Below are 8,181 nucleotides of genomic sequence, written 5' to 3'. Positions count from 1 at the left end.
TCACACAATCACTTTGTAGTGATTCTCTTCTTTTACAATGGGCAAACAGCCTGTTTTAATACTTGACCATATGTCACTTCTGTCATGTATGATGAGGTTTCTGTATATTAGAGCAAGTCAAAGGCTGGTAACTTGTAGGCGATTTAGAACTTGAAGAAAGATTTCAATTCTTGATTTTTAAAGTTTTGCATTTAAAGCACATGAAGCTCTATTTTATAAACATATATCAACACATATTATATCTATGTCTACTTCAAAAGAAAAAAAAAATCTGCAAAGTTCTAGCTTCTTTATACTAAATACAAAAATATTAGTTTTTTAAAATTGACTCATTTTAAAAAAGGCTGTCTACAGTTTTCAGCATCCCTTTAGCAATAGAAGTACTGCTTTGCCAATGGAAAAACAAACCTAAACATCAAAGACTTTATGATGTTGAAAACTAAGATCTCAAAAGGGCTGAGGGAATTTGAGTTAGACACACATTCTCTTATTTTTTAAGGCTTGAAATACACATCTAAAAATCTCAGGGTAATCCTATTCCAGAAGCTTCCTGATGTCTTTAGTGTGTTGATTAATAGATTGAAGTGAGAGTCAGACTATCCTTGAGACCTTTGGAAGGAAGCATGGTTGTTCCTCACAGGTGTTACCAAGTAAGGGGGGACTAAGGAAATCACAGGAATATACCTGCGCTAACCACAGCTCTCCACTACATACGGAATGAATCGTCCCCTTGTATCCAGTTCTACTGCCAACCCTTCCTGCCCCCTCACCCAAGTCCTCATCATTTAAGATATTGCATCAAGGAGTCATAGAGTCCTGTGACCTAAAAGTCATCTGGTTCAATTTCCTTTTGCAGAGCTTCAATTCTTTCTGTAGCCTATGGGTCTCTTGGCCATCTGGCTGGTAAGGAGGACCTTGCGTGATTAGGAATTCCTCACTCTCAGGGCAGCCTACTTCTTTGGGTGGTTATTACTCAGAGCATTCTCCATCCAGCTGAGTTGCCATTTCTTTCCCTAGATTATATTCTTCCTCCTGTCCTCTTATTCTTCCTTTTCCTTACCTCTACCCTAATTTATTGCCCTTCTTCTCTACCTTCCCTTTTCCTTCATTCCTCTTTCTCCCTCTGTCTTTCTCCTCAGCAAAGAAGTAGGAACACTTCATGAATTTGCATGTGACATTTGCACAGGGTTCATTTTCACCTTCTCTGTTATTCCAATTTTAGTGCACGTGCTGCCAAAATAAGCACTGGAGTAAATTTGTATGTGGCACCTGGATAAGATGCCACAAAGAGTTTCCTGTTTCCCAGATTTGCAGCACTGCTCTGGTTCCTCTCTGTCTCTGCTGCGAGCCACTCAACACTTTCCCAATAAATTTCAATTTTCTTAATCTAGTAAGAGGCAGAATCAGTTGTTAATCAAATGACTCTAACTAAAACAAGAAGGTTGCGCCACACAGAAGGCATGGTACATGCAAAAACCTGGAAGCATGAAAGAACCTGAAAGCACATGTAGCAGATGAGTTTTGAGGAGAGAGGTGAGGGTGCAGGGGTGAAATTCTCTAAGAAATAATGAAGGGGAGACTAGAAAAGAAATTCTGATTGAATATGTTACATAAGCTTCCCAAGATCTGGCAAGTCAACACATCACAGAGTTTTATTTCCGACTTGTATCCCTATCTTGATTTTTATAGAAGAGGAGACAAATGTTTAAAGATCTTAAACCACTCATTCAACTATGTGGTTGCTGGTGCTGGAGTTGAGCCTAAAATCTGAGTTGACAGAAGATTATGCCCATGCTACCATGATGAATTTTCTCTCCTTTTGGATGGAAATAAAAATGAGGAAAATATTTTTGGCTTCTTGAAATAAACATTATAAAAACAAATAAAACAAAAAATATATAAGCATGTCCATACACAACTAATGCTTAGTTAAGAGTAGTTCAATGTCAGAAAATTTATTGATTTAATTCACTGCATTAAAAAATGAGTATCTCAATAGATTTAGAAAAATACTGATAAAATTCAGTGTCTCTGATTAAATAAAAAAATATCTAGGAAAACTGAATAGGGAACTTCCTTTACTAGCTAATGGCTACCTACTAATAACAAAAAGAAAACATCACACTTAAATATAAAAATGTAGGATAATTTCCTATTAGGTTAGAGGCATGATACATATTCCATCTATCACTAACATTGTTCAGTGTGCACTGGACAGTGCACAATTCAATAACAAAGATGAAAGAAATAAGAAATTTAAAGATTGGATAGAAAGAGTCAGAAGTATAATTAGATACAGATGATAGTATGATATATAGAGGATATCAAAGAGAATCAGCAGAAAAACTGTTGAAACTAATTAGAAAACATAAACAAAATTTTTGGTTACACATTCAATTAAATATATGCAATTGAAAGAGTCCCTCTATACCAATAACCAGCCATAAACTGCAACAGGAAATGAGACCATTTACAAAACTACAGAAAATACTCAAGTATCTAAGAATTAAGTTAACAAAGAATAATCACTTTAAGAAGATTAAATAATGTATACTTCCAATAGAAGACTTAAAAAGTACCTAAGTAAATGATATACTTTTACTATATGTGTGGGTATAAATTCCTAACCTTATGAAAATATAAGTCCCCCTCATTTAATCTATCAATTTAATGCACTTTTGTTCAAAATTCCAGTGGTGTTTTTGGAAGACCATGGAAAAATGTCTTAAATGTATGGCAAAAACTAATATTATGTTAAAAAATAAGAACAAAGTTGGGGACTTGCCTTATCAAATATTAAGAAATATTATAGGATACTTCTGCTCCCACCCAAGATGGAATAACAGGGATTGAACTTATTCTCCTGCTTAAAACAACTGAGAAAAGAGAAATAAAAAATATGAAAAAAGGGTTGTTATACCTTGGCCATCAGGAATTCAGGACCAGGATCTCTGGGAGTTGAAAAAAACAGTGAGGCCTGCGGTTGCCTCCCAGCTCTGCCTGGAGAGAGCTTCCAGACCACAGCACTGAGAGGGAGAACCCAGGTGGAGCTCATAGGACCCTGAATGCAGGAGCCAAAGCTGGGAGTCTGGGTGCCCAAGTGGCTAGAATTTTCCATGCATTCTCCTGGAGAGGGAAGAGCTGCTCGGGGAGAGCTGCTCAGCGAGAGTTCTCAATATCTGCAGAAGGTCCTGGAGTCTTCAACCGAGTTTTGGTAAGAACATGCATATGAGGAAACTACAGAAGGCTGGGTAAGAACCACTAGGAAAGATGAAACTATCCTGGGGCTTGATGGTGATAGATTAACCATGGATCAACCACCACCCTGGGGCTCACATGGGACCAAGCGCAGGCATCACACAATCAATTGTTTGGTGAAATGTGTAAGGAAAAATGAAGTTCAAACTCTTTCTTAAATTATATATGAAAATAAATTTCAAATGGATTCAAAATAATATAAGATTCTTAAAAATGCCTGATTGCTTTTATGGTATTGAATTTTGAAGGAATTCTTAAACAAAATTTTTTTTAATTGCAAAATTTTAAAGGAAACTTTTATGGATTTTATTAAAGTTTCCTATTGGGCAATGAACATCATAAACAAATCTGAGATTGGCGAAAATATTTCAATTACCTAAACGTAACAGAAATAATACTCAGAATATAAAGTTCCTCGTACAAATTAGAAAAAAAAAATAGTGGCTAATAAGTATAAGTTGAGATTTTCAATAAGAGTAACAGTAAAATAAATGCATATTTTTTACAACGGCAAATACAAAGCAATACATATTGTATTTTAAATTTAATTAAGTAATTAATATATATTTTAAAATAATATAAAGTTACAAAAAGATAATTATAGTAAAAAGTGTTCCTCCCTCTCCAGTCCCATAGCTACCCAAATGCCCTGACATCACCTTCTAGAAAATAGTTAATTTCCTATATCTCCTTCCAGAAATATTTATGCATTATATAGCAAATATAAATATTGTTTCCTCTAGTATTACTTTAACAATACCTCTTAGAGATCTTTCTATATCAATGCTTATAAAGTTTTCTCATGTTGGGTTTAAAAACTTGTTGTAGTGGCTGCTTGTTGAGATGGCCACAGAGCAATCAACTCTTTCCCAGATAATACTTTTTAAAATTCTCAGTAAAGAACTGGCTAATTAAATTATTTTACAGTTATAAAATAAAATTCTATACATTTTTTAAAAAGAATAAGGGCTATTTTCTCATAGAAGTTCTTTGCTTAGAAAGTAGCTTTATGTATTACAGATGAGTCGTGGCCTCCGTCTTTGACACCATTCAATGCTTTACTGTCACGTTATAGTGCTGTGTGTAACTATAAGCTCCATGGGGAGGGGTATTTTTCAACTTTGTTTCTGATACACAACAACTTGGACTTTATCTAGTCAATGGTAAGTTGTGAACAAATGTTTTTAAGTGAGTATCCTGGTACTCAGTGTCTGGCGGATGTATTGCTTCAATTAGAATATCTGCTTTGTTGATAATAGCCATTCTAACAAATGTGAGATGGTAGGTATCTCATTATGTTTTTGATTGGCATTTCCCTAGTGGCTAGTGCAGTTGAGTATCTTTTAATATATCTGTTGGCCATTGGTATGTCTTTTTGGGATAATTGTCTGTTCAGGTTCGCTGCATATTTTTTATTGGATTATTTTGTTGTTGAGTTGTATGAGTTTTCATATATTTTGGATGCTAACTAATCAGAGGTATTGTTTGTAAACATCTTCTCCCATGTGGTCAGTTGCCTTTTTGTTTTGTTGATGCTTTCATTTGCTGGGCAGAAGGTTTTTAGTTTAATATATTCCCGTTAATTTATTTTTGCTTTTACTTCCCTTGTCTTTGAGGTCAAATTCATAAAATCTTCTGTAAGATCAAGATCCGTAAGTGTTGAAGATGTGAGGAAAAAGGAACCCTCATACCCTGCTGGTGGGGATGTAAATTGGTACAGCCACTATGGGAAACAGTATGGACACTCCTCAAAAAACTAAGAGTCACCACATGACCCAGCAATCCCTCTTCTGGGTACTTACCCAAAAAGTTTGAAAACATTTATTCGTAAAGGTACATGCACCCTGATGTTCACTGCAGCATTATTCATGGTGACCAAGAAATGGAAACAACCAAAGTGTCCTTCGATAGATGACTGGATAAAGAAGATGTGGTACATATATACAATGGATATTATTCAACCATAAGAAAAGATGAAATAAAGTCCTTTACAGCAATATGAGGGGATCTGGAGAATATCAATCTAAGAGAATCAAGTCAGACAGAAAAAGTCAAGAACCGTATGACTCACTCATATGTGGAATAAAAAACTGAAAGCAACAAACCAACAAACAAGACAAATAAACAAAAACTCATCCACACAGACAACAGTGTGGTGGGTTACCAGAGGAAAAGGGGCCTGGGGGAGGTAGTAAAGGGTATAGAGTTTCAAACAGATGGTGACAGAAGAAGACTCGACTTTGGGTGGTGAACACACAACGCAATATACAGATGACATATTATAGAATCGTACACTTGAAACCTATAAAATTTTATTAACCAATGTCACCCCAATAACTTTAATAAAATTTTAAAAAGAATGTCTGGGTCAAAGGATACATAATGATGGAATTTTTGAAAGCTATTGCCCAACTTCTTCCACACAGGTTGTATTAAATGCCACCAACTCATGAGACTGTTCTTTTCACATAGTTGTATAAACAATGTTTGAATTCAGTAGTTTTGTGCATATGCCAGACAATATGTGTGTGTATTGTGTGTATGTGTGTTGTGGGTGGGGATGTGTATATATAACAATTACCAGTTACCACTTTATAGATGGAAGAATTCAAAAATTGTATATGAATGTGAAAAAAAAAAGCCCTAATGTTCTGCTACAAAAAGTATAATCTGCCAAAAAAAGTTGCAGGCATTTGAGAGAGCAAAACTGCAAAACTAACTCCTTGAAATCAAATGTGTATATATATATACCTTAATACAACTATTTGCCATGCCAGTAATTGGTTTTGTCAACAGGCCTGAGAGCAAATCTATTGAGAATTATCTAGAAAGTATTGCCTTTCTTTAAGAAGGGACTTACAGAAGGGATATTTAGATTTCTGCCAATAGCTGGACTGTCTTAAAGTGATTCTCTTGGACAGATATAGTGATATCAGGAGGAGTTTTATACTGGTTAGGCAAAGCAGAAATGTTTGTGGTTTGTGGAGGGGGGAGGTCATTGAGGACATAGTCCAGTTTTGGAACTACCCTATATTCATACTAATGTGATGTGAGACAATACATTTACTTATCAGTTAAACTATTGCAGTTGTTATTTATTTATTTATTTATTTATTTATTTATTTGTTTGTTTGTTTATTTATTTATTTATTTTTATTTATGTGGCCAACGACATCTAAAATGATAGAGAACTCATTTAATCTATGTCCTTTTTTTGGATGTTTAAACTGAGACAGTCCCAGAAAAGTACCAGGGATGTATCCAAATTCCCACATCTGGAAATATAGGCTAGTTTCAGAAACAACTAAGTTAGCTGAATAACAGGTAAAGCTTACTAGCTGAGTAAGTAGAAATAGATATTTCTCAGACATGCCTATCAAATTCTGAACCCAGCCATAATGTTTCTCTTGCTTTCATGATCTGGTCCACTATGCTGGGTAAGTTTGGTAAAATGACCTAGTAGAGACGATTGGGAGCTGCAGTCAAATGATCTAAATTGCCATCCCAAATTTTCTCCCTGCTGGCTGTACAATTTTGGATAAGTCATTAAACCTCTTTGAGGTCCAATTTACTCTTTTGTACAGTGGGGGCAACAGGACATCTCCGATGGCTTCAGTGTTGTTGAGAGACCCAACAATTTAACTACTGGGATTATGTGGGGACATGATATAAAAACTACAAAATGCAATATTCCACCAAGAGGCAGCTCCACTGTTCCTTTTTTGACCTTGAGCATGAAAACAAATCATTTCAACTCCCTCAATCTGAGTGTTCTCATAATGACTGGGGAGATTTAGAGCAAACAGATATTCTCTAGGTTTGGGGGACCAGTTGATTTTTATTTTATATATATATATGCATATATATATATATATCTACAAAACACATATTACTTTTGCAGTCATAAAGAAACTGTAGGTATTATTGGAAATAATTAGCCAAGCTCTTCCCGGTATAGGTGATTTGTGCTTCCATTCCAGTGGCCTGGTGTGCTCAGGCTTGATAAGGAAATTGTTTCTCAAAGGGTACTTTCATTTATATGTTGCATGTATCTGCATGAAAGGCAAGAGGTCACCATTTCACAAAAGTTGTTTGCACACACTCTGGTTTTAGCAGACTAGCAGCCTAAAGTCATGAACAACAGAAGAAAAAAAAAATTAAGTGAATGATTTCTATGCTATAACATATTTTATAATTGTTTATGTTTGTACCATGAGTTATCTGTTCAAAAGCCATTTTACATTCATTAAGTTGTTTTATATTTGTCATATCTTAAATGTAGTTCGGGCAGGTATTAGTATGGTTGATTTTGTTCATATTGCTGATGTTTTGTTTTTCCTCAGGAAACAAAGTTTCAGAAAAAGTCAATTGCTCAAAATGACAAAGCTGTGAAAAGGAGAAGCACAATCTCTAACCCAGGTTTACTTCTAAGTGAAGTGAACTGTTCACTAAATTAGTAATGAGAAAAACAGCTAACATTTAGTGGTCTCCTAATATACTATCTAATTTAAACCCAATAGTAAGCTGATCAAGGAGGTACTCTTATCTCCATTTTGCATTTGATGAAAGAAACTAAATCTGAGAAAGTGAGGAGATTCACTCACAACAAATGATATAAAGTTGGATTTGAACACAGGTCTATCTGGCAGTATAGCAGATACCTTCATATTCTGTGCCTTTTGGATCCAAATTAAGAGGCCATACTCTTATCTTAATGTAAAATAATTAACTCACTTGCCTTTTCCTCTTCATTTCAGCATGGCTCTTTGCTTTTCTGAATTCCTTCTGTAATAACAACTTTTTCACTCTGTTTTCAATTTTGGTCCCAGATAGATGTCTAGTTCCCTAGACCAGTGATTTTCAACCTTTTGCATCACATGGCACACATAAACTAATTACTAAAATTCTGCAGCACACCAAAAA

At 35.0% G+C, this 8,181-nt stretch overlaps 1 non-coding gene across 1 annotated transcript; it reads right to left on the bottom strand.

Moving 5' to 3' along the window:
- Positions 1-1,141: 1,141 nt before the first annotated feature.
- Positions 1,142-1,246, bottom strand: LOC148091968 (U6 spliceosomal RNA). Its single transcript, XR_015715366.1, has one exon. It is a non-coding gene; the product is annotated as a U6 spliceosomal RNA (small nuclear RNA).
- Positions 1,247-8,181: the final 6,935 nt, after the last annotated feature.

This window comes from Miniopterus natalensis, chromosome 11 (assembly GCF_054644295.1).
Source record: "Miniopterus natalensis isolate mMinNat1 chromosome 11, mMinNat1.hap1, whole genome shotgun sequence".
NCBI classification, from domain to species: Eukaryota; Metazoa; Chordata; class Mammalia; order Chiroptera; family Miniopteridae; genus Miniopterus; species Miniopterus natalensis.
Note: the sequence above shows the minus strand (reverse complement) of the source record. Positions and strands in the feature narration are given on the sequence as shown.